Genomic DNA, 22226 nt, shown 5'->3' with positions numbered 1-22226 from the left:
ATGCTAAAGATATTTGTTTTTGTTTTTGTTTTGAGATAGGATCTTCTTGTGGCTGGAGTGCAGTAGCATAATCATGGCTCACTGCAGCCTTGATGTGGGCTTAATCAGTCCTCCTAGCTCAGCCTCCTGAGTAGCTGGGACAACAGGCATGTGCCACCATGCCCAGAGAATTTTTTTTAATACTTTTTGGCCAGGCTGGTCTTGAACTCCTGAGCTCAAGCGATCCACCTGTCTTGGCCTTCCAAAGTGCTGGGATTATAGGTAAGAGCCACCATGCCCGGCCTAAATATTCTTTTTAATAGATTACATTCTCCTTTGAAACTGTTCATCCTTTTTGCTGATTTTCTTGATGTTGTTGTTTTGTATTTGAAACAGTCTCACTCTGTCACTGAGGGTGGAGTGCAGTGGCATGATCTTGGCTCACGGCAACCACCTTTGCCTCCTGAGTTCAAGCAATTCTCCTGCCTTAGCCTGCTGAGCAGCTGGGACTACAGGTGAATGCTACCACACCTGACTAATTTTTGTCATTTTTAGTAGAGACAGGTTTTTTGTTTGTTTTTAGATAGAGCCTTGCTCTGTCGCCCAGGCTGGAGTGCAGTGGCACAATCTCGGCTCACTGCAACCTCCGCCTCCCAGGTTCAAGCGATTCTCCTGCCTCAGCCTCCTAAGCAGCTAGGACTACAGGTCCCAGCTACCATGCCAGCTGATTTTTGTATTTTTAGTAGAGATGAGGTTTCATGATGTTGGCCAGTCTCAAACTCCTAACCTCAGGTGATCTGGCTGCCTTGGCCTCCCAAAGTGCTGTGATCACAGGCGTGCCATGTTGACTGGCTGGTCTCAAACTCTAGACCTTAAGTGATCTGCCTGCCTCGGCCTCCCAAAATGCTGGGATTGTAGGTGTGTGCCACTGTGCTTAGCCAAAAACAACAAGTTATTTTAAAGTCTCTCTCTGATAACAATACCTGATCCCGTGTGGGCTATATTTCCTTTTTCTTCTTCTTTTTTTTTGGTTACGAAGTCTCACTCTGTGACCCAGGCTGGAGCGCAGTGGCACGATTGATCTTGGCTCACTGCAACCTCCGCCTTCCAGGTTCAGGCAATTCTCCTGCTTCATCCGACTGAGTAGCTGGGATTACAGGCGTGTGCCACCATGCTCAATTTTTGTATTTTTAGTAGACACAGGGTTTCACCATGTTGGTCAGGCTGGTCTTAAACTCCTGACCTCGTGATCCACCCGCCTCGGCCTCACAAAGTGCTGGGATTACAGGCGTGAGCCGCAGCACCTGGCCTCTATTTCCTTTTTCTTTCGGTATTCAGATATTGTTACTGGTTTTCCAGGATCCCTTATATTTTCTGATTTAACACCAGATATCATGGGTAAAAAATGTATAGAAACTTTGGGTCATATTATCTTCTCCCAAAAGGGGTTAGGTTAAGTTTTCTTAGGGCAAGAGAACTGTGTAAGAGCAAATACCTCACTCCTTTTAAGATCTGGTTTTAGGCTTTTAAAAAGCAATTTTATTCAGTGTTGCCCTTATTCCCAGAGCCTGGTATTTATTACAGAAGATGGCCCTTGTGGGGGTCAGTAGAAGCCAAGGCAGGATATTTGTAAACAATCTCACCTCAACAAGGCTCAACCTAATCTCTGTCTACTTAGTATCAGGATACTGCTAAAACCTTGGCTTAGTTTTAATCCTTCCCAACTCTGTATTTCTTCTGGGTTTCTTGGGATCTCATTCTGTGCATTTATAGTTTATGAAATAGCCAACGACTTAAGGGTGATGCACATGCAGATTTTCTTGATAATTCTCTCAAGTTTCCTCCTCTCTGAGATTTGTATCTTCATATCTACATGGCACAGTGCACAGTTTGGGAACTAGACAGAATAGTCTCTGATAGAAACAAGTATAAGCAGCCTGTCTATGTTGCTTAAGGCATAAGTAAGAGAAACAACTGAACATTCAGTGATGAATTAGGCAGCTGAAAAAGGAAAAACAAATTTCGGGAGCTAAGAATGTATTAATTTTGTTAGGTTTTCAAAATTCTAAACATTTTCTTCCTGTTCCCGGCTATCATATCATACTCTTTCCTAATACCTTAAAAAACATGATTGCCATTTAAGAACTATTAAACATAAAGCATTAAGAACCAATTAAGAAATATGAAGTCATTTTAAAAAACGGTTCTCAAGTCAAGTAGTCTTAAGTATAACTCATGGAAAGACTGGCCTTGAAAAGAAGAAGATGTACTGAATCTAAGAGTAAGCAAAGGAAGCAAACAGAAGGATAAAATAAAGAGTGGCTCCATGTTATAGGTTTACATGCAAGCCCTCTTACCCACCTGCCCCAATTTTGTACAAGCAGATACAAAAGTGTGGGTGCTATTTCCTTTGGCACTTGGGGGAAATCAAAGCCATACAAGCCCTGGCCCACATGGTAAGAACTCTCACCTTAACCCCACCCCAAAAGCCTAATAACAGACTATGCCTGTCTCTTTTTCTTGTTTTCTTTTTTCAGGTCATTGTTATACCTACTTGGAAGCCTACCCTGCTCTTCCCAGAAAGACTTGTTATGTGAGTAATAAATCCTTTGATACCCTCTTCATGTCTGGGTAGCATCATCAGCCTTGACATCCAAATGAAATTTTGAGTGGAAGTGTCCATTGCACCTCTTCATGGTGACCATGATAAACAGAAAGCCATCTTTCAAAAGCCATACATTAATAAAGTAGCACTGTGATTTTTATCAAAGACTTTCCTTCAGCTTTGTTAGCTACAGTAAAAAAAAATCTCAGAATTTTATCACCTCGCCATCACTGAATAGAATAAATTTCTTGGCTGAATACAGTAGCTCACATCTGTAATCCCAACATTTTGGGAGGTTGAAGTGGGAGGATTGTTTGAGGCCAGAAGTTTAAGACCAGTTTGGACAACAGAGTGACACTCTGTCTGTATAAAAAAAATTAAATAATTCCTAGTGAATTATTTGGCATGTGCCTGCAGTCCAAGCTAATTGGGAAGCTGAGGTGGGAAGACAGCTTGCATCCAGGAAGTTTAAGCTGCAGTGTGCCATGATCACGTCACTGGACTCCAGGCTAGGTGACAGAATGAGATCCTGTCTTAAAAAAAAAAAAAAAAAAAAAAAAAAGACAGGAAGACAGAGAAAGAAAGGAAAGAAAAAAAGGAAAGAAAGGAAGGAAGAAAGGAAGGAAGGAAGGAAGGAAGGAAGGGAGGGAGAAAGTTTCTTAATCTACCGATTTCCTTATCTACTTGAAGATAATATCCTATGATATTAGGACTGACACTGACACTCAGTTTTTGTCCACTTATCTTTCCTGGTAACAACCCTCAACATCTTATTCAGCATCCTTTAGTTTAAAGATCACATAGTGAAATGACTAAAAGTGATTATCAGAAATAAGGAAGGTATTTATCAATACAAAGGGAAGCATTTGGGTACTAGCTTTCTTAGATATTTGTTTTTGGTTGTTCATTTTTTGGACCTGATCAAGTAGGAAATAAAGTTTGATGGAACAAACTAGAAAAATACATAATTCTAAATTAGAAAATAAAAGTATATTGCTGTAATCCCATATTCCCATTAAAGAAAGGAATGATACCTAGAATAACTCAGTTCTAAACAAAATTTGTAAAAGGACTATATTTTAAAATAAACTTTTAAGGCCAGGAACAGCAGCTCATGCCTGTAATCCCAAGTGCTTTGGGAGGCCAAGGCAGGCAGATAACCTGAGGTCAGGAGTTCGAGACCAGCCCGGCCAAAATGATGAAACCCCATCTCTATGAGAAATACAAAAAAATTAGCCAGGCACAGTGGTGCATACCTGTAGTCTCAACTACTCGGGAGGCTGAGGCAGAAGAGTTGCTTGAACATGGGAGGTGGAGCCAAGATCATGCCATTGTACTCTAGCCTGGACAACAAGAGTGAAACTCCATCTCAAAAATAAAATAAATGAATACATAGATAAAATAAAGTAAACTTTTATTTTGCGTTTTGTTTTTGTTTTTTATTTCAGACAGAGTTTTGTTCTGTCGCCAGGCGCCAGGCTGGACTGCAGTGGCGAGATCTTGGCTCACTGCAACCTCCGCCTCCCGGTTTCAAGCAATTCTCTTGCCTCAGCCTCCCAAGTAGCTGGGACTACAGGCGCACGGCACCATGCCCAGCTAATTTCTGTATTTTTAGTAGAGATGGGATTTCACCATGTTGGCCAGGATGATCTTGATCTCTTGACCTCGTGATCCGCCCACCTCAGCCTCCCAAAGTGCTGGGATTACAGGCGTGAGCCACTGCGCCTGGCCAAGTAAACTTTTAAAATGTGTACTTAGATTTTGGATTTTTGTTTGGTTTTGAAATAGGCTCTCACCGTCACCCAGGTTGGAGTGCTGTGGCCGGATCACAGCTCACTGCAACCGCAAACTCCTGGACTCATGCTATTCTCCCACCTTAGACTTCTGAGTAGCTGGAACTACAGGTGCACACCATCAGGTCTGCTTTCGTTTGTTTGTTTTGTTTCCTTGTAGAGATGGGAGGGTCTCACTTTGTTGCCCAGGCTTGTCTTGAACCCCTGGCTCAACCAATCTTCCTGGCTTGGCCTCCCAAAGTGCTAGGATTACAGGCATAAGCCACAGCACCTGGCCAGATTTCAGTATTTTGAAAAGAATTTAAAACAGCACAGCATTCATTTATAAACACAGTAATAAACTTCAAGTAATTTAGGCATACAGAAATAACTACATTCAATATGTGGTTCAAAGCCCTGGGCTCTAACAACAATAGAATTTGTTAAAGTGGAACCCTTCAGTGTTTCATCACCATTAAGGCTAAATCAATGACTAAGAATCAAAGCCTTGACTAAACAATAGTACAAATGTCCAGGTAGCTACATAAGAATTAAATACAATACATTAACCTCAAGAACACATTTCATCAATGTTTTCAAAATTGTAAATCACCATTTTACTTAGGAGATTAATTTTAGGTTTCCTAAATGTTTTATTCTAAAAAACTATTAAGAGCAATCAAATAACTGATACTGATATATAAAATTTCAGTTTCAGTTTTTTATACTGTGATGGCTTTCATACAGCAAATTTTATTCCCATGCATTAAAAAATGCCTGTTGATTGATGATTTTTCAAAACTAAAAAATTTTTTTAAAGTTATAAGCAACTTGTTCCTTTGAGGGCAGAGATGAGATGTAGGTTTGTCTTTAAAATAGGTGGCCTGTTTGTTCTAAAAGAGATCACTTTGGAAGACCCCTTTAGGTATGCATTTAAAATCTTAATGAGAATTTCAATTAAAAAATAAAACCCACATAAATAAATAGCATACTGAAATACTATGTTCTGTTATTTATTACTGTTAAGGGGGTATATATTTAGCAGAACTATTTCCTTGTTCTTGTAGATTGTTAGTGTTCTTTCCAATAGAGAATTTTAGATGGTACATGTGAAGATTATTTGTTCTTAGAATAGTGTGTGTACATTCCAATCTTTTCTTCTTTTCTCATAAGAGACAAGGAACAGAGAACAAGCTATATGGGTATGCATACAGCCCTGATCTTCTCCTTACTCAAGACAGAAGAGTCCACGCTTTGGGAACTGTGCTGTCACACTTTCCTGATGGTTGGCTGGTCCTTGTGTGCAGGAGCAGGCTTTCTCCTGAAGCGAATGCACTGGAATCAGGGGAAGGTCAAAAGGAGATGGGCCTTAGAGAGCAGCAGGATGAGAGAAAAAAAAACTTATTTATCTAAAGGCAAGGCATTGAGTTGGGGATGGTGGCAGAACTCAAATTGCACTGTAGTCCAAAGCGTGGCTTAGAGATACCCACATTGGGACTAGAAAAAACAAATCAGGGAGAAGGCTCTGGAATGGTCTGAGAGGCTGGATATAAGCAAATATATGCCCCCTTTTCTTTCTTTCTTTATTTTTTTCCTAGACATGGGCCTTTCTATGTTACTCAGGCTGGCCTCAAATTCCTGGGCCAACCAACCCTCTGGCTTCAGCCTCCAGAGTACCTAGGATTACAGGTGCATGCCACTGTGCCCCACTTGAGCAAATGTGCTTTAAGAGTAGCCATTTCTAGTGGCAGTTAAATGTTATGCTTTTAATATGGTATTTTTATCCTCCTCCAGTCTCTAGTAAAGTTTTATTCAAAGTTACAGAAATGGGATAAAATGTCATCAACTGATAAATCTTAGTAAAGGATATATGGATGCTCTTCATATTATTCATGTTCTTGAAACTCTTCTGTAAGTATAAAATAACTTACGAATAAAAAGCTCAAAAACAAAAAGTTACAGCTCTACAGGCTGTTCTACCCTTCAAGAATAGTAGACAAAAAGAAACGACAGTAATCTATAGCAGACAATGCCAAAAGAAGAAACATTTCTAAATTCTTACTCATTTATTTCAGACAGGATCTTGCACTGTTTCCCAGGCTGTAGTGCAGTGGCATGATCATAGCTCACTGAAATCTCAACACTCCTGGCTCAAGTGATCTTTCTGCCTCAGCCTTCCAAGTAGCTGGAACTATAGGCATGCATCACCTCACCCAGCTCATATTTAATCTTAAAGAGTCACAAGACAGTAAAAAATGAGATACTTAACTGTAATGGGAACTGTTCACATGCATATGTATTATTCATTTAAACAGTACCATTCCTCAGGTAAAATATGAATAAATAAAAGGTCATGACAGCCTAATATAGACTGATAATCCTGAACAGTTCAAAGTAAATTTTCCTTAATTTTTGTACCTTTTAAATCTGTTTTGTAAAATTAAAACCAAATTAACAAACTGAATCAAGAGTCTAGTCATTTTCTCCACCTGTATCATAGGATCAGTGCCTTGGCAATTTCGTAAAATTGAGAGATCAACACAGCATGAAGAACATAACTGTAAATGCTTGGGGGTAGGAGAAAGAAAGAAAAGGAAAGGAGGAAAAGATATGAAGGGAAAAAGTCCAATCTCCTAATTATGCTCTAAGTCTTTACAACCTATTATACCTAGGTATCATTTAGATACTAGTTGAAAATTCAGACTTCAGGGCAACAACTCAAATTCTGATTCAATCAAAATGGACTTTTAAGATAAAAATCTGTTTGGGAGGCTGAGAAGTGAGGATTATCTGAGGCCAGGAGTTTTGAGATCAGCCTGGGCAATAGAGTGAGACTCCATCTCTACAAAAAATAAAAAAATTCACTAATGTGCTGGTGTGTGCCTGTAGTCCTAGCTAGTGGGGAGGCTGAGGTACGAGGATTGCTTGAGGCCAGGACACTGCACTTCAGCCTGAAAGAACAAGACCTCGTCTCTAAAAATAATGAAGAAACAAAGAAACAGGGAGGGAGGGAGGGAGGAAGGAAGGCAGGCAGGCAGACACGCAGGCAGGCAATCCCTAAAATGATTCTTACGTGGATGGCTCTCGGGTTGTGTTTTGAGAGTAACTACTATAATGATTAAACTTTGGAAAAAAAAATCTTAGAGAGCTTTGCCTAATTTTTGGCCATTTTCTCATCAGGAGAAACAAAAGATAAAACCATGAAAAACACTTCCATGATTTTATTCTTAAACTTTTAAATCATTTCTGGAGAATCTTGTTCTCTGACCTACCTTTAGTGACAATTCCAAGGCAGTATAAACATAGCACTTTCTACCCTGCTAAATAGTATGTAGAATAAATTTATCTAAAACAGAATTTGGGCCTGAGCACAGTGGCTTACGCCTATAATCCCTGCACTTTGGGAGGCCAAGATCACTTGAGGTCAGGGGTTCAAGACCAGCCTGGCCAACGTGGTGAAACCCAACTCTACTAAAAATACAAAAATTAGGCCAGGTGCGGTGGCTCATGCCTGTAATCCTAGCTACTTGGGAGGCTGAGGCAGGAGAAATTGCTTAAGTCCAGGGGGCAAAGGTTGCAGTGAGCTGAGATTGCATCACTGCACTCCAGCCTAGGTTGTGACAGAGTGAGACCCTGTCTCAAAAAAAAAAAAAAGAAAAGAAAAGAAAAAGAAAACTACAAATACAAAAATTAGCCAGTTGTGGTGGTGGGTGCCTATAATTCCAGCTACTCAAGAGGCTGAGGCAGGAGAATTGCTCGAACCCGCAGTTGCAGTGAGCTAAGATTGCGCCACTTCACTCTAGCCTGAGTAACAGAGCAAGACTCTGTCTCAAAAAAACAAAAACAAAATTTGGCTTCTTACTTAACAATCTACTTCTATCAGCTAGCAATTTAATAGAAAAAGACTAATTTCAGAAGTTTAATAAAGCTCTGAAAGGGAATCTAATTTGCACCTTGCTTTGATTATGTATCTTAGGTAATCAATTAAAGTGCTATATATAAACCTCAATGATCAACCTTAACTGTTTAACAAATTGGAAGAACAATAACGTACATCACTAAAATTTCTAAATGTAATGAACACAGTGAAACTAAATATAATACATTCTTTAAAAAAGAATATATGAAAAATCCTAAATTTTCTTTGTTTATTAACTGTGAGTTTGTTTATCACAAATATAAACAAAAGGGTGTTTCAAAGTTTATTAAAATATGGATTAGGAAACAAAGAGCAGATAAGAAGCATTTGTACTTGGCAAACTTGATTACTACCATTAAGGACCACAGATAAATTCAGTTGGAGATTTTATAAAAGATAAGATGAACGAATCCCTTGCTTAGTATAGCAAATAATTGAAGTGTGATGCTTTACATCCTTTTTTAATGTGACAACACTATAATGAATTTGAAGACAATATCAGAATTAGAAAATAAAGAACCTTGTATTGAAATTCAGATTAGCATATTAAAATACTATGTTCTACAGTTAAATAATGACACATAAAATTATGGTAGAAGTAAAATAAATAAATAAGGCCACCACTTACTTGTAACAAAGGGAAAATTATTTCTGCTTTCAAAATAAGGAATCAAAAGCGTATCCATCAACAGCTTGAGACAAAATTTTTGCAGGTTATTAGGATACTCTCGGTTGAACAAGGACTTGGATTAATCAGTCAATTCATGTGTTGACCCATAACTATCACTTTAGAATAACCATTAGAAAGAATTCCAAATCTCAACTAGATAATTTTTGGAAAAGTTAAGTAAACAATGATGGAGATTCTCTACTCAGATTCAGAACGTACACTCTTTTAAGATGGGTCTTGTACATATTAAAAAGAAGGAGAAAGAAAGGAAGCCTTTGTGAAAGGTTTTTTTTTTTTTTTTAAGAAAAGTAAAAATTAACTTACGTACTGGTTACTAAATCATTACATAAAATGAAAAAGAAAATAAACAAAAAGAAAACAAAATGCTAATTAATCACATCCTCTGCCAGTTGCCAAAATGCCACAATTGACTAAAAATTGAGCCCTAATGCGCTGAGTAGTTAGTGTTCAAAACTTAAAACATAAAGGAAGGCCACCGAATTCAGAGATTAGGCTGGGTATTATCTGCAGAAATGAAAACAAGAATGTGAATCAACTGAGACAGCAAAATCAATTAGTTATTCTAAGAAAAAGATATGGAATGTTACCAAAAGTAAAATTTGCTGTTTAAATTGTATTAGGCAATAAAGGAGAAAAACCAGGACTACTAACGAATAAGAAACAGAAAATCATCAATTCTTTTAAAGTATTTATTATTTATAAATTAATTTTCATATATTTAAAGAATATTTACACAGGTGATTTTTACCTAAAAACCAACCACCCTATATCAAGGTAGAGTTTCCTGGGTCTAAACCATATGGTTTTCTTCTCTAGGGTAGAATCTGCATAAATTGTTTATACATTAAACATAGTGACAGAAAACTCTTCCTATAATACAGTATCACCATGAACTTAAGGGTAGTATTATGGCAAGGTGAAATATATTTAGTTTCTGACATTTTTATTGGATAGGGATGTCCCTTGTTTCCCCAATATAACTAAATATATTATTGAATAACTTCACTGTTATTCAGTAGCATGAATTAACTGAGAAGTTATTCAATAATATATTCAATCATTAGTTATAACAACCAATAATAACACTTATTATTCAATTACTTGTCTGTTCTTTTGTCTTCCAGTAGACTTAGTAATGGCTCCAAATTTCTTAAATGAATCTATATGTAGAATACTCTCAAAGTGCACTGTCTGTCAATTATTTAGGAATTCACTTTTAATCTATAAAAAGAAATGAGATATGTCAAAACTGACAATATCATACACTAGTCACATTCCTCATTTATTAGATATTACTCATGCTAAATTAAAAAATGACTAATTTTGTGGAACCAGTTGATTAGAGAAAATGCAATACATATGAACCTCAGAAAAGTTAACAAGAAGGTTATCTAAAAACATCTTCCTAAAAAAATAAATTCAAATTGGGTTAAGCATCAAAATAAATGTTATTTGCTATGTACTAATAACTACAAAAATAAACAATAATGAAAGTTAATTTTTATGGGAAAATGAATATGTTAAGACCTAATCTGGGCTTTATTTTATTTTACTGAACTATTAGTGGCATTAAAAGCAGTGAAAATAGTTCATTAAATTCATAGTTAACATCATGTCATAAAGTAATAAAAGAAAATAACATAACATTATAAAAATGTTGAAATAAAGTAATAAATGATAGGAATCAATGTTGAAGTAACAGTAAGATGGCTGGGTGACTGTAGTCAGTATTAATTTAATTGTACATCTGAAAATGACTAGAAGATTGTTGCAACACAAAGGATAAATGCTTAGCCGGGCATGGTGGCACATGTCTGTAGTCCCAGCTACTTGGGAGGCTGAGGCAGGAGAATCGCCTGAACCCAGGAGGCGGAGGTTGCAGTGAGTTGAGATCGAGCCACTGCAGTCCAGCCTGGGTGACAGAGTATGACTCTGTCTCAAAAAAAATAGGATAAATGCTTGAGATGATGATATCCATTTACCTTGAGGTGATTTTACACATTGTACACTTGTATCAAAATATCTTCTATACCCCATAAATAAATACACCTACTATGTACCCACAAAATTAAAAATTGAAAAAGATAGCTAACTTAATCCATGAATTAATGATATATTATAAAATAGCTAAAATATAAATTTCAAATAAAAATGTACTGAAAAATGACAGAAAATTTCAGCAGACAGTATCTACTCATTTGTTTTTTCTAATATTATTTATCAATAATAAATAAGCCACAGTACCAATATTTACAAAAATAGATAGCCATTTCAGTTTGCCTGGAAACTCAGAACAGAGAAGAAAAAGGGTTTGGAGGAGGGTAAATGAAAAATAAGATGCAGATATATAACTTAAAACACTCTATTCGATTAAGTAAAGGGCCTAACTTGTCTCAGTAGTTGATAACTTTGAGTAACAAAAAAGGTTAAATTATGTCCAAAGTACAATGTTTAAAGAAGCAGAAATATATAGAAAGTATTTGAAAAAAAAACCCAGAATGCCTGCTGTCCTAAAAATTCTGACTCTCTAGAAATACCTCATTTCCTATAGACTTAAATATATAAAATTTCAAAACAGGAAAACATTGCCATCATTACAAATACATTCTATTAATAATTTGACTTTCTAAATTAATGTTTAAAAAATTGGAAGCAGTATGAGAGGATCTGAACCTGCAGAAAATGTCAAAGATTAAATCATTCTACTTTAAATTTTTGAACCAGTGGTGAGTAAAATTAGACAAGGAGTAAGAGAGATAGACACACTTTGCTTTAATATACAACAAGAGGATACAAGGCCAGGCTCGGTGGCTCACGCCTGTAATCCCAGCACTTTGAGAGGTCGAGGCAGGCGGATCACGAGGTCAGGAGTTCGAGACCAGCTTGGCCAACATAGTGAAACCCCGTCTCTACTAAAAATACAAAAAATTAGCCAGGCGTGGAGTCGCAAACCTGTATAATCTCAGTTACTCAGGAGGATGAGGCAGGAGAATTGCTTGAACAGAGGAGGTGGCGGTTGGAGTGAGCCAAGACTGTGCCACTGGGCAGTCCAGCTCAGGAGACAGTGCAAGACTCTGTCTCAAAAAACACAAAACAAAACAACAGAAGACAACACAAAGAAGCTAAGACTCTAAAAAGCCAATTTTACACTTTTTCAAAAAAGCAATGAAAGTTTCTTTCAAATAAATTATTACATAGAAACTCAACATTTGTAAAGCAGAAAAAGTGAGACCACTATAGTCAATGTAAAGCAGGGACCTCAGAGCCCCATACCCTCAGTCACCACCTCAGTTCTGTGAAAAACAGTTCTGTGAAACAGGGCTTGCAAAGCACTGAGTGTTGCCCAGTGAATAAACTCCTCAATACTCCTTTTTTCAATGTTGGTTTTCTACTTATTTATTTTACAAGACCCACTTCCAATCTACCTCTCCCACAGACCCTTCCAACTTAATCAAAACGAAATTAATAGTTCCTTCCACAATCATTATCATATAATTTATATTGTAAACTTCTAACATTTCTAGTACCCTACATTTTACAGATACCACACAGAGTAATACACCCCTACTCATCCATACTTGATTAGAGGGAGGGCATGTTTTTCTTTTTTTTTTTTAATATCTTAAAATCTTTATGTATACACATACAAATAAATAGCTATAATTTTGTGTTTTGAGGTGGGTGGCTTAAACAAAAACAAGCTCATTTTACACCTATTGTTCTGTAATCTGTTTTTTTAATTTTTTTCTATTTCCATAGGTTATTAGAGAACAAGTAGTGTTTGGTCACATGAGTAAGTTCTTTAGTGGTGATTTGTGAGATTTTGGTGCACCCATCACCTGAGCCGTATACACTGCACTCAGTTTTAGTGTTTTATTCCTCACTCCGTTCCCAGCCTTTTCCTGAGTCCCCAAAGTCCACTGTCATTCTTATGCTTTTGCATCCTCATAGCTTAGCTTCCACTTATAAGTCAGAACATATGATGTTTGGTTTTCCATTCTTTTTTTTTTGAGACGGAGTTTCGCTCTTGTTACCCAGGCTGGAGTGCAATGGCGCGGTCTTGACTCACCACAACCTCCGCCTCCTGGGTTCGGGCAATTCTCCTGCCTCAGCCTCCTGAGTAGCTGGGATTACAGGCACACACAACCATGCCCAGCTAATTTTTTGTATTTTTAGTAGAGACGGGGTTTCACCATGTTGACCAGGATGGTCTCGATCTCTTGACCTCATGATCCACCCGCCTCGGCCTCCCAAAGTGCTGGGATTACAGGCTTGAACCACTGCGCCCGGCCCCCTTGGTTTTCCATTCTTGAGTTACTTCACTCAGAATAATGATCTCCAATATCATACAGGTTTCAGCAAATGAAGGCATGTTTCTTAATCCATATTTCTAATAACTTATCAAATAGAAGATTCAACAATATTTATTTGTTGAATACAGTAGTAAAAGATTAATCAATGGATACAGGAAAATATGGCTTTAAAATATTTTAGTACAAAGAGTTAAGACTAAGACTTCTATTGATAACCATCCCTAGCTACTCTATATGAAAAGTTGGGGCCAGGTGGCTCACGCCTGTAATCCCAACACTTGGGGAGGACAAGCCCCTCTCTACTAAAAACACAAAATAAGCTGGGCGTGGTGGTGGGCACCTGTAATTCCAGCTACTCAGAAGGCTGAGGCAGGAGAATTGCTTGAACCTGGGAGGCAGAGGTTGCAGTGAGCCAAGATCCCACCACTGCACTCCAGCTTGGGCAACAAGAGCGAAACTTTGTCTCCAAAAAAAAAAAAAAAAAAAAAAGTTAGGAGCCTTTATGTATATTCACAATTGTCCAATTCCCATACAGATGGGGGAAGAGCCAACTGATATGATCTGGCTCTGTGTCCCCACCCAAATCTCACCTTGAATTGTAACAATCTGCATGTGTCAAAGGTGGGACCAAGTGGAGGTAACTGGATCATGGAGGATTTCCCCCATGCTATTCAAATGATAATGAGTAAGTCTCAAAAGATCTGATGGTTTTATAAGCATCTGGCATTTTTCCCCTGCTTGCACTCATTCTCTCTCCCGCCATCCTGTGAAGAGGTGCCTTCTGCCATAACTTTAAGCTTCTTAAGGCCTCTCCAGCCATGCAGAACCGTGACTCTTTTCTTTATAAATTACCCAGTCTCAGATATGTCGTCATAGCAGCACGAGAATGTACTAACATACCAACAAAGTTGTGGCCTCTTTGGATTTTTAAGTTCTATAAAAATTTAAGCTCATTACTCAAAAAGGAAAAGGAGATTACAGGGTGATATTTAATTTTAACCATTCCTCCCAGTTAAACAATTTCTAGTCATCAAGAACATTTCATTTAATAAAAACTGGTATGGTAGGAATGTTTGCAACATCCTCCTTATAATGCACTTGGAGGTGTTAATATATTAATGTAATAACAATACTCGGGATGAGATGATGCTGTTAGTGCTTTGTGCTTTTCAAATGCTTATGTGAACTTAAACATTAAATTCCGGGAGGATACTTTGTGCCTGATACTATCTAGGTATGGTTTAACTCACCATCACTGACACCTTTGCATTTTATTTTGAATTTTGTCTAAGACTATTGAGAGAACACTGAAATAACCCAGCCATGCAAAACAGCAGGAGGTCTCAACAAAATGACATTAGCTTTCAAAGAAATCAGGATAGACCTCTTTAAAATTGAAAATGCAATCAATTGCATTTTTACTTTGCTAGTGTTCAAGATAAATTTTTAGACTGAGAAATGACTTGAACTTATTTAGAAAAACAAGAATACTCAATGCTAGACATTTTAATAAAGTGTTTGAAAAGATTCCTGTCAAGGGCTGTACGTTTTTTCCCAAAAAATTCATGTTAAAATCTCTAACGCCCAATGTATTAGGAGGTGGAGGATTTTGGAGTTAAGTCATAAGGGTGGAGCCCTCATGAATGGGATCAATGTTCTTTTAAAAGAGACTTCAGGCTGGGCACCATGGCTCACACCCGTAATCGCAGCACTTTGGGAGGCTGAGGCAGTGGATCACCTGAGGTCTGGAGATTGAGACCAGCCTGGCCAACATGGTGAAACCCTGTCTCTACTAAAAATAAAAAAAAATTAGCCACGTGTTGTGGCACACACCTGTAGTCCCAGCTACTCAGGAGGCTGAGGCAGGAGAATCGCTTGAATTGCTCTCCAATGAGCCAAGATCATGCCACTACACTCTAGCCTGGTGACAGAGGAGTGAGACTCAGTCTCAAAAAAAAAAAAAAAAAAAAAGAGACTTCAGCTCAGACATGGTGGCTCACGCCTTTAATTCTAACACTTTGGGAGACCAAGGCAAGTGGAACACTTAAGGCCAGGAATTTAAGGCCAGCCTGGCCAACATGGCAAAACTCAGTCTCTGCTAAAAATAACAAAAACTAGCCAGGTGTGGTGGCAGGTGCTTGTAATCTCAACTACTTGGGAGGCTGATGACAAGAATCACTTGAACCTGGGAGACAGGGATTGCGGTGAGCCGAGATGGTGCCACTGCACCAGCCTGGGTAATAGGGAGAGACTCTGTTTCAGGGGAGAAAAAAAAAAAAAAAAAGGCAAGAGAGGATGTTAAGAGCCATCTCACTCCTTCTGCCATGTAAGGACACATCAAGAAGATGGCTGTCTATGAACGAGTAGTTGGCCCCATCAGATACTGATCTTCCCAGCCTCCAGGACTGTGAGGAATAAATGTTTGTTGTTTAAGCCACCTGTCCATTGCATTTTTGTTATAGGAGTCAGATGGGATCAAGATGATCCCCAAACCCCAAACCCACTTAAAGGAATATTTGCTCCTTTACCTCCATGCTTACAACAAATGGACGTGAGTGGTAGTAGGCGTGGACCTGATTTAAAGCACTGGCTAAAAGGCCAGGTGCAGTGAATCACACGGGTACTCTTAGCACTTTGGGAGGCCAAGGCAGGAGGATTGCTTGAGGCTAGGAGTTTGAGACCAGCATGGGCAATATACTGAGACCCTGTCTCTAAAAAGAAAAAAAGTTTAAAAATTAGCCAGATGTGGTGACACACACCTGTAGTCCTAGCTATATGAGAGGCTAAGGCAGGAGGATTGCTTGAGTCCAGGAGTTCAAGGCTGCAATAAGGTATGATCATGCCACTGCACTCTAGCCTGGGGGACAAGAACAAGACTCTATCTCAAAAAGAAAAAAAAAAAAAAGCATTGCTTACTGATACACAAGACCTCCATTTGTCTAGATGAAGAGATCTTTTGTCTGACTAGTTCACGTGATCTTAAGTCAATAAAAACAATAAACTTATAGAAGTTCATTCATTTGGGGCCAGGAGCGGTGGCTCACGCCTGTAATCCTGGCACTTTGGGAGGCCGAGGCAGGTGGATCACAAGGTCAAGAGATCGAGACCATCCTGGTCAACATGGTGAAACGCCGTCTCTACTAAAAATACAAAAAATTAGGTGGGCATGGTGGCGAATGCCTGTAATCCCAGCTACTCAGGAGGCTGAGGCAGGAGAATTGCCTGAACCCAGGAGGTGGAGATTGTGGTGAGCCAAGATCATGCCATTGCACTCCAGCCTGGGTAACAAGAGCGAAACTCCATCTCAAAAAAAAAAAAAAAAGTTCATTCATTTGTTCAGGAGGCATTTACTAGAAATATGTTCCCAGGCACTGTGGTTATATATGGCTCCAGCCTTGGAGATGCAATCTGGGGAGGAAACCAGACAAGCCAGACAAGTACAGCAGAATATGATTCAAATTACTGAAGAATTGAGAGCACACAGGTACCAAAAGGCAACCAGAGATGGCAATACAGAGGTAATGATATCTGAAGAATGTTTTGAAGGTTTACTTTTTAGATGGACTTGAGAAAAGTATGTGATACAGAAGGAATTAATCAGAAAAAGAACTATGTAGAAATATTAAAGCATAAAAAGTCATGGTGGGCTGGGTACAGTGGCTCACACTTATAATTGTAGCACTTTGGGAGGCCAAAGCAGGCAGATCACTTAAGGCCAGGAGTTCAAGACCAGCTTAGCCAACATGGCGAAACACTGTGTCTACTAAGAATACAAGAATTAGCCAGGTATGGTGGAGCGTGCCTGTGATCCCAGCTACTCGGAAGGCTGAAGAAGGAGAATCACTTGAACTGGGGTGGCAGAGGTTGCAGTGAGATAAGATAGAGCCACTGCACTCCAGCCTGGGTGACAGAGTGAGATACATATCAAAACAACAACAACAACAACAACAACAATTAGCTGGGTGTAGTAGTATGCATGCCTGTAATCCCAGTTACTCGGGAAGCTGAGGCATGAGAATCGCTTGCACATAGGAGACGGAGGTTGCAGTGAACCAACACTGCACTCCAGCCTGGCAGACAGAGCAATACTCTGAATATGTACAGCAGCTTTATTGTCAAAAATTGGAAGCAACCAAGATGTCCCTTCATCTTCATGGATGAAAAAACAAACTGTGCTACATCCATGCAATGGAATATTAATCAGTGATTTAAAAAAAAAAAAAAAAAAAAAAAGGCTATCAAGACAGGAAAAGACATGGATGAATTTTTTTTTTTTTTTTTTTGAGACAGAGTCTCGCCCTATCACCCTGGAATGCAATGGCGCAATCTCGGCTCACTGCCTCCCAGGTTCAAACAGTTCTCCTGCCTCAGCCTCCCGAGTAGCTGGGATAACAGGTGCCCACCACCACACCCAGCTAATTTTTATATTTTTAGTTGACACTGGGGTTTCACCATATTGGCCAGGCTGTTCTTGAACTCCTGGCCTCATGATCCACCCGCCTCGGCCTCCCAAAGTGCTTGGATTATAGGCGTGAGCCACTGTGCCCAGCCTGACATGAATGAATTTTAAAGGCATATTGCTAAGTGAATAAAGCTTCATAAACATAACACAATATAGGATTCTAATTATATGACATTATGGAAAATGCAAAAACAAAGTCATTAAACATATCAGTGGTTACTAGGGGTTCAGTCCTGGGGAAAATTGAGTAAGTGAGTCACAGGGATTGTGCAGGGTAGTGAAACAGTTTTGTATGAATACAAGACATTAAGCATTTGTGAAACTCCATAGAACTTTACAGCATAAAGAGTAAACCTGAATGTATGCAAATATTTTAAAAATAATTTAGGAGGTACAGAATACCAGGATGGAAAGCAAAATGTGATAAAGGAATGTATATGTATTACGAACGTCTGAAATACCCTCATTGGAGGGTGTAGAGGAATAAGGTGCTGACCTGAGTAATTCTGGATATAAATGGAGTCTGTAAGAATAAAGTCAAAAGGATCTCTACATTACATCATGCTCTAGCTAATAAAGTTCTTTCTCATGAAAGTACGGGTTAACAACTGTGAAACTGCTATACATGTATACTGGAAATTAGCAATTCACTAAATAGATGGCAGATGGTGGGACCCACTGTTAGAATGAAAGATTACAAATAAGTAATATATGTATATAGCAATGTGAGTGCATAGCCTGTGCAAACCAAGGAATGTCAAAGATTGCTGGCCTTCACACTCCACTATACATATAGATATATGTATGTGTATCTGTCTATCTACCTACACACACACACACACACACACACACACACACACACACACAGACATTAGTTTACATACATTTATCTCCTTGCTCTACAAGCTAATAGAACCTGGAAGGAATGAAACTCCAGGAGAAATGGAGCACCCAGGTCATCATTCTAGTATCAATCTTCAATAAAATGAACTGGGAATTCTTCGAGAAATGGCTGATTATAGACTGGGACAAGAAATGCATAAGATGAGCCTGAAGCATCATGTAGTACCAGAAAGTAAGAAAATTCTCAAAAAACAAAAAAACGAAACAAAAAAGTTCCAAATGAAGGGGATATGTCAAAGGGACATAGAATTGGGCTCCCAATGGCCAAAGCTGGAACAATTGGAGCAACAAGATAAAGAAAGCAGTAATGAATTATAACTCAAAGTATATAATTAATATCCATGAGTCCACACTGATATAAATACATGATTAAGTAAATAAATGAATGAATTCCAAATATCTTATGTATTTACTCTGGCTTTGCAATGGTTAACACTGTCAATTTCATTGGATTGAAGGATACAAAGTATTGATCCTGGGTTTGTCTGTGAGAGTGCTGCCAAAGGAGATTAACATTTGACTCAGCAGGCTGGGAAAGGCAGACCTACCTTTAATCTGGGTGGGCATAATCTTATCAGCTGCCATCATGGCTAGAATATAAGCAAGTACAAAAATGTGAGAAGAGAGACTGGCCTAGCCTCCCAGCCTACATCTTTCTCCCATGCTGAATGCTTCCTGCCCTTGAAATCAGACTCCAACTTCTTCACTTTTGGAATTCGGACTGGTTTCCTTGCCTCCTCAGCCTGCAGACAGCCTATTATGTGATCTTGTGATCATGTGAGTTAATACTTAATAAACTCCCCTTTACATATGTATCTATCCCATTAGTTCTGTCCCTCTAGAGAACCCTGACAAAAACAAGGTTTAAGAAGGTAAAACACAGCCAGGCACAGTGGCTCACGCCTGTAATCCCAGCACTTTGGGAGGCCAAGGCAGGTGGGTCACCTGAGGTCAGGAGTTCGAGACCAGCCTGACAAACATGGCAAAACCCTGTCTCTACTAAAAATACAGAAATTAGCTGTGCGTGGTGGTGGGTGCCTATAATCCCAACTACTCGAGGGGCTGAGGCAGGAGAAATTCTTGTAACCCGGCAGGGGGAGGCTGGTGTGAACCAATATCTCACCATTGCACTCCAGCCTGGGTGACAGAGTGAGACTCTGTCTCAAAAAAAAAAAAAAAAGAAAGAAAGTAAAGAAAGTAAAACACAACTCTCCATTACTCAAGTATGGACTGGGCTGGGAATAGTTACTTTCTTCCCAAAAATTCAGTATAAAAAGGGAGGAAAAACTGAGTAACATTATAGTGGGAAAACCTGGCAATCTACTACTTTAAGTCAGGTGATCAAAGTTAACATTAACAGTGATAAATCATATTGATAGTAAGCACATTTTGTATGATGTGATGACAACAACACTTCATCTCTATGGTCTTCACCCCAAAACACATATTACCCAAGTATAACCATGAGGAAAACACCAGGTGAATCCCAATTAAGGGACATTTTACAAAATAGCTAACCATTAATTTTCAGAAGTGTAAAAGTCTTCAAAAACAAAGGAAGTGTGAGAAATTGTCAAAATTCAGAGAAGCCTAAAGAGACATTACTAATATATGTAGTAATGTGTATCCTGGATGGGATCCCAGAGTTTTGTTTTTTTTTTAAAAAAAAGGACATGAGAGAAAAACTGAGAAAACCTGTATGGTCTTCAGTGAATAGTAATATATGAATATAGGCTCATTAATTGAGACAAATGTACCATACTAATCTAAGATATCAATAATAGGGGAAACTGGGTGTGGGGTATACAAGAACTCTGTAGTATCTTTGTAACAATTCTGTAAATTTAAAATTGTTTTAAATTAAGTTTTTTTTTTTAAAGTGCATTCAAAAATAATAAAGCTTGTCTTAGAAATAAGAAGCAAGCAGGCAGGTGACACTGACTTAAAGAAGCACCGTGTAGTCCCACCAACACAAAATTTTAATGCTATCACCTTCATTGTAGCATTACTGTCTTATTCCTTTGAGCACTGTGTCTTCCAAATTCTTCTGTCCTCAAGAATCCTGTCTCAAAAATAGAAAGTCTGGTATCTGGGGATTGTAATAGTAATTGATAGTGAGACTTGGAGCTGAATCACTCCAATTATTTGACTTCAGGTCAAATATCAGGTTTTGGCATGTTCTAGTTATACATGCTTGAGCAATTTAATTAACCTCTCTGTGCCTCAGCTTTCCTGTCTGTGAAATGAGTGTAAAAATCACAATATGAGGTCAGATACAGTGGCTTACACCTATAATTCCAGCACTTTGGAAGGCTGAGGCAAGAGGATTGGTTGGTTGAGGCTAGGAGTTTGGAACTATCCTGGGCAACAAAGCAAGACCTTCTCTCTACAAAGAAATTAAAAATTAGCTGAGCGTGGTGGTGTGCACCTGTAATTCTAGCTACTTAGGAGGCTGAAATTGGACTGCTTGAGCCCAGAAATTTTTGGCTGAAGGGAGCTAATCGCACCACTGCACTCTAGCCTGAGTGAGACAGAATCAGACCTTGTCTCTTAAAAAAAGAAAGAAAGAAAGAAAGAAAGAACAAAAGAAAGAGTAAGAAGGCCCCGCAGGCTTATTATGAGGATTAATTAAATTAATACACGTAAAGCATTAGACCAGAACCTCATAAATGAAAGTTAAGTCTTTTCTAATTACTAAGTTTATTCATTTATTCATTCATTCAGCAAACATACACTGACAAAAAAGAAGGGTTATAAATTAGAAACAGTAAGAGCTCAAAGGACAAAGTGCTAACTTCAACTTTGGCACGGTAGGAAAATAAAAATAAAAAACTAAGAACTGTAGAAGAAAATGACATAAAAATTGCAATCTTAGTCCACTTTGCCAAACAAGGGTAGTCTTATATAAGAGGAAAACTAAAAATTTTCATGTCTAGCTTAATTTCTTTGTCATCAAACCTATGAAGTTAATGCTGGCAGACTCTATATATGTTCTCAATTTTAAGGTCTTCTTAGTAGAAATGGACTTTTTTTTTTTTAATAGTAAATACTCAATAACATTTATTGAAAACATTAATTCGTTCCTCAAAATAAAGCATTGACAAAGCAACCTGCTGCTACTCTCTTTTGAGTATTACATTACTGTTTACAAACACATCAACCACCTTTATTCATCTGAATCACACAAAAACCCAACCAAGGTACTGCAAGATGGTCCTGTTTCCTTTTTTAAAAATAATTATATTTATATATTATACTTGTCTTTTTCTTGTTTTATACTTTAAATTCTGGGGCAATGTGCAGAACGTGCAGGTTTGTTACATACATATACACATGCCATGGTGGTTTGCTGCATCCATCACCCCACTGAAAATACAAAAATTAGCTGGACATGGTGGTGGGGGCCTATAATCCCAGCTACTTGGGAGGCTGAGCCAGGAGAATCGCTTGAATCTGGAAGGTGGCGTCTGCAGTGAGCCACGATCGTGCCACTGCACTAAAACCTGGGTGATGGAATTATACTGTCTCAAAGAAAAAAAGAAGAAAGAAAAAGATACCAGCGAAAAAATACTAAAAGAATGG

The 22226-nt window shown here is 38.4% G+C and overlaps 1 protein-coding gene across 13 annotated transcripts in view; it reads right to left on the bottom strand.

Annotated features, from left to right (window-relative positions):
• The window catches only part of ZRANB3 (zinc finger RANBP2-type containing 3), a 290081-nt gene that overhangs the window by 149559 nt on the left and 118296 nt on the right, over positions 1-22226 (bottom strand). The window contains exon 2 of one of the 13 annotated variants that reach the window (XM_010330663.2): positions 5589-5691. The exons of 11 other annotated variants lie outside the window; for them this stretch is intronic. The gene's annotated coding sequence lies outside the window, so the exon portion shown is untranslated. Of the gene's footprint in view, positions 1-5588; positions 5692-19192; positions 19235-22226 lie in introns of all 13 variants that reach the window. One more of the 13 variants, XM_074399754.1, reaches the window with a different exon arrangement.

This window comes from Saimiri boliviensis, chromosome 5 (genome assembly GCF_048565385.1).
Source record: "Saimiri boliviensis isolate mSaiBol1 chromosome 5, mSaiBol1.pri, whole genome shotgun sequence".
Taxonomy (NCBI): domain Eukaryota; kingdom Metazoa; phylum Chordata; class Mammalia; order Primates; family Cebidae; genus Saimiri; species Saimiri boliviensis.
Note: the sequence above shows the minus strand (reverse complement) of the source record. Positions and strands in the feature narration are given on the sequence as shown.